Source organism: Condylura cristata, unplaced genomic scaffold (assembly GCF_000260355.1).
Source record: "Condylura cristata isolate star-nosed mole 26May11 unplaced genomic scaffold, ConCri1.0 scaffold00026, whole genome shotgun sequence".
Lineage (NCBI taxonomy): Eukaryota > Metazoa > Chordata > Mammalia > Eulipotyphla > Talpidae > Condylura > Condylura cristata.
The window spans coordinates 1,049,775-1,059,076 of record NW_004567127.1 but is presented as its reverse complement, the minus strand read 5'-3'; positions in this window follow the sequence as shown (position 1 = coordinate 1,059,076).

Here is a 9,302-nt window from a genome sequence, read left to right as displayed (position 1 = left end):
GGATCAGACTCAGGCCACAGTGGTTGGCAAGAGACCTCCCCTGAGCCACCAGGGAGGCCGCAGAGGATTCCGTTTTTATTGATGCCCCCAAAACTTAGGTTTTGGCCTGGGATCTCTCATACTAAAAAATGCTTGTTTCATTTTCAAATTTGCACTGAGCAGAAAAAACCGAACAGGTGAACCGCATCCACGAGTCTTTGGCTGGCGGAGACCCCGAGCACTGGACTGGCCGCGGGTCCGCGCGGGGTCAGGTCCTGGCGCCCGCCGGGCTCCCCAGCGGGGGGCCGCCTCTGAGGTCCGGTTCCCACGCAGCTGCTCCCCGCGACGCCCGGCCCTCGGAACAGCGCCTTCCCGTCACCTGCTCCAACGGAGCTAACAGAAGTGTAAGTGGCAATGACGTTAGTGTCTCTGGGTGTGAAAACTTGGTGCGAAATTTCCCCTTCCTTCGGCAAAACTTCGCAAGGCGTCGTGCAAAGACGCAAAAGCTGCCAGCTCGGCTTTGCCTGACTACGGGATCAGATCCTGAGCACAGCTGTTTGCTCTAGAGTGACTTAAACCTCTCTCCAGGTCTCCCGCAATCACGCACCTTCCTGGCCTAAATCGAGCCCCGTTTTTTTTCCTTCCAAGACCGCCCCCCCCCCCGACGCGCCGTCGGCCGCAACTGCGGGCAGGTGCTGCCCTCTGGTGCTCGCAGTCTGCAGTGCAGCTTTCGGGCTCCCCGGGGGCCTCGCGCACCCGCGCTCAACAGCGCGCTCACCCGAGACTTTCCACTTGAACCTTCCGGCCGCGTAGTTCTCGCTGGGGTCACTGCGGTGCACTGTTGAGTGTCAGCAGCCCCCCGGGCCTCTGCCGACCGGGTGCTACAGCACCCCCGCGCCCCAGCCCAGTTCTGACCAGCAAGGAGTCTCCAAAGCTTGCTCTGCGGCCCCTGGGAGCAAAATCACCCCCGCCAGGGAACCCCGTCTCAGCCTGCAGGCTGGCCAGAGCGCGGCTGGGGAGGGGGAATTAAGGGGCTCAGCCGCCTCCGCTAAGTGCTGGCGGGCGGCAACTCCTCACACCTGCGCGTCCTGCTCCCGCCTTAGCTCGGGCTGTTCGCGCTCTGGCGCGCTGAAGCGCAGCACCTGCGCCGGCGGGGCCCCCGCGCGCCCCTTTCCCGTGTAAAGCAGCCCCCGTCCAAACGTGAAAAGGGAGGACGAGCAACAGAGCCGGCGGCGGTGAGCACCTGCTCGGTCGGGCCGGCCCCACCTTGCTGTGGAGGTAGGAGAGACGCCCGCTGGCTGGCAACTGATGCGAACGTTTGAGATAGCAAAGGACTTTCAGATCTGGATTTTAGAGCGTTCGAAGCGTTTGTTCAGATCTGCTAAGGGTGATTATCTCACGAGCGAGGGCCCTATGCCCCTAAGTCCTGCGTCCGTGGAGTTTAAACCCACGAGCCACCGAGACCCGATGGCTTAAAAATAAAAATGTCCCCTGGACTGGCACGGCCGTGACTTCCTCCCTCCCCAGACCTCTCCCATCTTAATTGTTTTTGCCAGAGAAATAAGAACAGACAAATTTTCATTCATTTCTACGATTAAGCAGACACCTTTTATTTAGCACACTGAAATCTAATATTTTATGTGTCACTTAGTGAAACTGAAAGTGCTGTAAGTCTGCAATTGTCGGGGTCTTATTAGCTAACTCGAGGCGGGGAAACCCCCACCACCAGGGCGGCCTCCAGGCGCCGCCTCCAGGGGACATGGGCTTGGGAGCTGCTGTGCTGTGCTGACTGCTTGTCTTGGTTTCACCCTTTCCTCTCTAATTAAATGTAATTAGAAGTCTCTGGTCACGTAACAAAGCAAGGTGTAAATAGGTTTCAGGCTTTTATCTTTCAAAGGTAAAATGATTCGAATGTAAAGTTGTAATATAGAAAAGTTGCATAACTCGAGCAAAGAAAAAACAAAATCTGGCAGGAGACCACTGTCCAGCGGGCAGTGACAGGGCCCGGAGGTCACCTCCGCGGGACCTGCCTCACTTCTCCCGTGCCAGGGAAGGCTCAGGTCATTCTGTGATAGGCACCGAGTTCAGCCTACAGAACCTTTTGTAAAAAGCAAATAATTTAGAAATCAGGTGATATATTCACTGCTAACTTCATAGCACTTTAAGTGCCTCACTGAAGGAAAGCATTTCCTTTGGTATTTATTTTAAGGAACAGTCATCACACACCCTCAAGGTTCGTGCCTAGTCCCGGAAACTGTGAATATGTGTCCCGATCAATGAGGTAAAAGTCAGGCCTCCACGCCCTGCACCAGTCTCTGGACCCGCACCCGCGACCCGGCGCGCCCCTGTGGCCGTGGACGCCGGGGCCAGAGCCCGCCGGCCTGCGCGCACGTAAATGCGGAGCCTGCCGGGCCAGGGCTCTAGGGCGCGCGGCTGTGGCCGAGGCCGGGGCGAGGTTTGCAGGGCAGGCTTGGCGCAGGCCATGCCCGGAGCCGGAGAGGCAGGCGAACGCCCTCAAGAGGCTGCAGGAGGCACGCTCGCCCTGCGCATAGCTCTGAAAGATGCATTTCAGACCTCTGACCCCCGCACCAAGAAAATGAATTTGTATTGTTGTCAGTTGCTACGCCTGTGGTCATTTGCAGTAGGAATCTGGCCCAGGACATTCCATCAGCCTTCAGCCTTGTATTACACTGTTGTTAGATAAGTATTTGAAGAATTACATAGCATTATTTTCCTGTTTGTGTTTTTTAAGTGTGTACTATTTCTGGTGGCTAGTAACTATCAAGTTTTCACTAAAATGTGCTTTCTTAAAGTACATTACCCAAAGCACGTGTCACTAAAATGTGTTTACCCCTAAATACTGTCACAAGTTGAAAACCTGGAGGCTGATACACTTACAAGGGGTGTCACTTTGCAGACAAGTCAGTGGACGTGACAGGCGTTTAAATCCATGGCAATAACTCAGCTCTCCAGAGCTAAAGTCTGGTCGCTCGACCATGCTGGGTGTTATACAAGTTGAAATTTAACTGCAGCTCTAGAACCTGACTTCAGATGACAAAAATGGCCAAGTTACCCAAAATATCCCAAAGGACACTTTGAGGTGACCCTCAGCAGAAGTGCTGTTAGTGGGTGCTAAATCAAGTGGGAGCTTTCTTCGTAGGAGAGAGTTGAGCTTGATAAGTGATTTGAAAGCAAACAAGCAGGACCCCTGGTGGCACAGGGTCAGAGCGCAGCACTGGGAAGCTGTCGCAGCCTCTGCATCGCCAGTTCCATCCTGGCCAGGGAGGGACCACAGGGTGCAGCAGACTCTCCTGTCTCCCCGCTGCTCCCCTCAGCAGTGGGTTTCAGTGGATCTGCTTGTTCTGCTCCCCGCTCTGTCTCTGGGGAGTCCTCTCACCCCTTGCACTCTGGCCTGTACCCCAGTTCTTGTATGCGTAAATAAATACATCTTTAAAAAAAAAGAAAAAGAAAAGCAGCAAACAGACAGCCTGTTCCAGCTGTGAGAAGTGGCTGATGCTCTGTCCTCATCTCATTGCCCAGGGAAGCCTGGAGGCAGCCGGCCCTGCCCAACAGGCCGTCCGAGGGAGCCCCACGCCCTTCATGTCCCGTACCCACTCTTCCTACGGCCTTTAAGGAATTATAATTACAATCCTTATGGAGTCCAAACCTTCAAATAACCAAAACAAAGAAAATTCCTGCCTTACCAACCCACTTGACAAATTTGAAAAAGAAACAATTTCAGAAGATACAAATTCCAAAATTCTCTGTCTCCGGTGAACCTACCCCCACCCCTCGCCTAGACCCAGCTCTTGTGATAAAGAAAATAAAATTTTAAAAGGTCTCAGGGTTCTCGTCACCCAAGATCATCATCCTGGTAGAGGGTGAAGCGAGGCTTTGTATCAAGTGACTGTATGTGTCTTATCGACTAGGCTAATATATTTCTATTTTAATGTCAAGAAGTTAATATGCTGATGTTAGTGACAGGAATATTTTTAAATAAGTAGACATTAGTAAAATATAACCCTTAAGAAATTAACATGATAAAAAGGAGGTGCCACAAATCCTTGGGGGGTTCTCCGGAAAGGAGAACAGTGTGAACATCAAAAGGGCACTAACTCATTAAAAAATAAAGGAGAATAAGAGCTCAGATCCAAACACACCAAAAATTTGATAAGGGACACACTCATGTATCTCCCCACAAACTACTTAACTACTCCCCTTTACCGGGGAGAAGCTTGGGAGATTCCATCTCAGTCAAGTGGTCAAAGTAAACACTCCCTGTGATGGGACGGTCCCCACAAGCTGAGGGGCGCAGGCCCCTGTGGTACTTCCGCCAAGTGCCCTGCTAGTCAGAGGACTCAGCATCAGACCAGCGGACTGGGGGACGGCCTACAAGGTAGGTGTCCTGGAAGCTTAAAATGTTGAGGCCATAAAAAGTTGAAAAAAAACACTCGGAAACGGTCAGACTGAAGGAGACTAAGAGACGGGACAACTGGAGACAAGAACTCAGGGCCTCCCTGGTGGCGCAGGGGATGGGGCTGGCGTGGGGAAGCTGTCTACAGCTTCCATCTCCGGTCAGGGAGGGGCCCCTGGGTGCGGCAGCCTCTCCTGTCTCCCCACTGCCCCCTCAGCAGTGGGTTTCTGTCCATCTACCTGTTCTGCTCCCCACTGTCTCTCGTGAATGCTCTCACCCCCACACCTTGGGTCTACACCTCAGTTCTTATAAATACATAAATTTTTAAAAATAAACAAACATAAGAATTCACAACACAGAACTGGGTCTTTTTGCTAGAAAGGGCAATGCCAAGGCACCTGGCAGGCAGTGGGTCTGAGAAGACACTCGCGGTCAGTGTTAATACCCCATCTCAGTGGTCACATGTTGCATGTAGCAGGATGGCTTTGTAGAAAAGACACTAAGTAACGGTAGAAGTGAACATTCCATGGGCAAAGAATCCTCAAATGATCAGGAAAAGAAAGATTTTGCAAGAATATTCCAAGTTTTCTACAGGTTTGTGGTTTAAAGTGTATTTTTTAAAGTTTTGTCCAAATTTAATATCTTTGCAATCTGCACACTCTAAAATATTCACCTAGTGACACTTCATATTCTCCTTCCTGCTTTACTTCTTTTCCTCAGCACATATATTTTTCTGGTTGGTTGTTTTACTCAGGAAAATTCTATAGAGCAGCAGGATTTTTTGTCTGTTTTATTCAGTGCTGTGTCATGAACACTTAGAACATCGCCTACGGCATAATATGTGCTCGATAAATATTTAAAACTTTTTTTTCAAGATTGATTTATTTATGCACACAGAACTGGGGTACAGGTCAGAGGTGTGGGGCGATGAGAGGATTCACCAGAGACAGAGTGGGGAGCAGAACAGGCAGATCGACGAAGTACACTGCTGAGGGGAGCAGCGGGCGGGTCAGGAGAGGTCTGCTGTGCTATGTGTATTTCCTCTGTGCGGGGCGGGGATCGAACTCGTGCTGAAGTGGCTTTAACTTCTCAGTGCTGCGCTTTAATCTGCTGTGCCCCCAGGGAGGGCCTCAATAAATACTTAATGAAAAAGGAGTAAGTCTATTGAATAAGTAAATGGTATAAGATCATAAAGATATTACTATCCTTTAACTTAGGAGCTCCACTCCTGGGAAGTTAGTCTAAGGAACTATCCTAAACCATGAGAAAGTCGTCACAGCTTTAAGCTGTTCAATGCAGTGATATTTATATTTAAAAATTAATGCTGTAGCCACCAATTAAAGTTCTATTTCAGTTGAAATTCTAATAATGTGTGAAGGTGTTTTCTATGTACTATTGTTTTTCTAGTAAGCAAGTACGCAAGTACTAACTTCTACCCTGTGATTCCAACTAAATGAAAATCTGTACAGTAACAGCTGTACTGTGCCCGTTCTTGTTTCTCTGCATTCTCAATTGTTGGCCATGTGTCCATACATTTCGTTCTTACAATACATTTATCATGAAACTAATTTTTATTTAAAAACATATCATGAGTAAAAGTAGCAAGATGTAGAAAGTATACGCTTCATGGCAGATAACTGCTTGGATGAAGAGATGAGGAAAACACGAATCAGTGACTGACGAGTCTGCATTCACATGACTCAACATATAAAAGCCCGAGACGCCTGCAAAGGCAGGGCACAGGCATGGCTTACAGAGAATCGCTCAGCCTGTGCTTCCAAGGGGAGACCCGCGCGGCACAGTAAACACGAACCACTGCCAAGCTGCACCTGGAAGGGTCCAGCGCCTCCGCTTGCGAGGCCAGGAAATACCCCTGGAGACCCAGCAGCACCTGCTGTTCCGACTCCTGCCCGCCAAGGCACCTCTGGTCTTTCCTGCAGCCGCCCAGTTACCTTTGACTAGGAAGACACTGGACTCCTGTACTGAAAGCGCAGGGTTGGAATGTGCTGTACGTGTAAAATACGCCCAGAGGAAAAAAAAAAATATCAGCAGTAACTGAGTATATTAATTATATGTCAAAGCATGGCATTATAGATAGGTCAGGTAAACAAAGTATATTGTAACAGTCATTTGATGGTTTCTGAGAGTGAAAATGCCGTCTGAGGCTGGTTACTAAGAGTAGTTTCTCAGGGTAGTTGCCTGGAGGGTGGGAAGATGCTGTTTAGGCTACAAACTTACAACTAGGAGCTACATTCTGGAAATCGAATGCTCTACAGAGTGGCCAGGTGACAATATTATAAACTTCAAAGTTGCTAAGAGACTAAATCTTAACTGTGGTCAACACAACCATAAATGAAAAATACAGGCTTTCCCGCTGTCTGGAAGTAGTTGGCCTTACCTGGTAGGTTAATTGGAGGGCCTGGGAATGCTGTTATTCCCATTCATTTACATCAAAAAAATGCTGAGTGCTCCCAGAACTCCTAAAATAACCTACCAAGTCATATCAAATCGCAGCGGTAAGGGACAAGATAAAGATGCTACTGTAGCAACCACATTGCATACCTTAGCCTTAGAGTTATCTGTCAACTAAACCTCAATAAACCACTTTTTATTCTGGCTTCTAGAAATCTGAATTACTTCTGTGGCTCCCATTTATGGGCAACATTCTATTTCTGTTGGAGAGCACTGATCTAGAGCATTGAACAGGAATAGTGCTTCAGCGGAAATAAACCACTCCCTAGAAAATGCGTTGACACACACATTTGGACATTGGTCCTTGTGAGCTTGCGCCGCACAAGTCTGCTCCTCACAAATTGATCAACTTTGTGTCGACAAAAATCAAGCTCTGCTAGAGGGAAGATCAGACTTTCACTAAAGTGAGAAAAGCAAGGTTTTGACAGTCTGAGCTTCTTGGGCACAAGCGGTCAGCTCAGTCCTTTCACTACCTTCCCCCATCTCTCATGCTCTCACTGTCTCCTTCAAGGGTTAGGGCTGCAGATGCTCATTGTTTCCCTAGCGCTTAGGTATCTTTCAAAAAGTCTTTAAAATGTAGTAAATGAGTAAGTGAACACCTGCATTTTATGCCTTTGATCAATTATAGGCTTCCCTGACTTGCACCAAATTATGCAGACCCTGTCCTTTCCCCGCGTGTTAACTGCAAACAGCTTGTGGAGATTGAGCCACAAAAACTTCAGTCATTACAGTCACGTGAACTAGAAACAGCGGACAGCAGGAAGGAAGCTGCCAGCCACCCGGCGCAGCACATTTCAGGGTCCAGGCAGCCTTAGGCCCGATCACAGGTGGCACATTGCGTTATTGCGTCCTGGCATACATTCTAGGACCTCCTAGTCGTCGCTGAGCTCCAACGGCAGCTTCGAGGCTGACAGAGCGCAGTGCTGGAAGACCAAACAGACACAAAAGGAAAAGGAGGTTTAGCACAGCACCAGTGTGACGCTGTGGCCTCGTCACAGGCCCGACGGCAACAGTCTTTCCTCGGCAAGTTACAGTGTCCTTCGGGTGGAAAAAATTGTCACCTTCCAGACTGATATTTTTTAACACTGTGGCAGCATCAAAATAATGCTGAAAAGGCCCTCCCTGGGGGCGCAGCGGGTTAAAGCACAGCACTGAGAAGCTAAAGCCGCTTCAGCATCAGTTCGATCCCTGCCTGCCCCAGAGGTGACCCACAGGGAGCAGCAGACCTCTCCTGACCCGCCGCTGCTCCCCTCAGCAGTGTGTTTCCTTGATCTGCCTGTTCTGCTCCCCACTGTCTCGGGTGAAGCCTCTCACCACCCCGCACCTCTGGCCTGTACCCCAGTTCTATATGCATAAATAAATCAATCTTTAAAAAAAAATAATGCTGAAAACACATGGAACCTTCAATACAACGGTGGAGAGGACTTCTAAATATCTGCTGTGTCGAAAGAAAAATTCTTTCCTGAGAAATCTGTCAGGCAACAGAAAACCTTGGCGTCTCAATATTAGCATATGCCCACCTCTCTTTTAAAAAGTAGGCAGGGCCTCTCTGGTTGGGTCTCTGCTTCCCTGTGGCTGGCAGCTGCCGCCCCCCACCCCCACCCGGAGTGACCCCCAGGGCGCAGCCGAGACCCTCCATTCTCCCCACTCCCCTCAGCATTGTTTCAGTGGCTCTGCCTGTTCTGCCCCCCACTCTGTCTCTGGGGAGTCCTCTCATCCCCCCCACTTCTGGCCTACATCCCAGCTCTTGTATGTACAAACCTCTTTTTTTAATGAAGTAGATAGCCTTCATTTTACTCTGTTGTGTGAGAATTTAATGGCTTTAGCTTTGTCTCAGGTGAATGTTTACAAGTGCTAATTCTATAGATTAGTGTCTACTCTTCTAATGTTTCATAATAGTGTACCCACAAATTGAATCGTCTTTTCCATGTTCCATAGCTCCAAAGAAACCATTCTGGTGTACAAGGTCAAACAAAAGCAAATCTCCTGATGTAGAATTTGATGGCAATTTGCCTGCAAAAGTTGAGGCCCTCCTAACAAACAAGGTAGCTGCCCTAACTTAAAAAAGAAAAATTTAAGTCTTAATCCCAGAAACTGATCTTCGCAAAATTTCCCCAGGGGACTATTCCCTCCTTCCTTGGAGAAAGAAAAACCCGCGTTCGAGGCACCCGCGGCGCCGCGGCGGGCGACTGCCCTTGGCCGCCGGTCAGCGGGGCCTTAGGCCGCCAGACGCCCGAGCAGCGTCACTCCGGCGCCCCCGGCGTTAGGAGAAAGGAAGCAGCGTAGTCGCAGGCCGCCTCCCGGGGCCACAAGCAAAGGGCAGAATCAAGGTCACCCAGGTGCAAAGCTGAGCCAGGTGCAAAGCGCGGCGCGGGGCCCCCGGGGAGCGCGAACCCCGGGGAGCGCGAACCCCGCCCCGAGCGCGACCCCCAGCAGC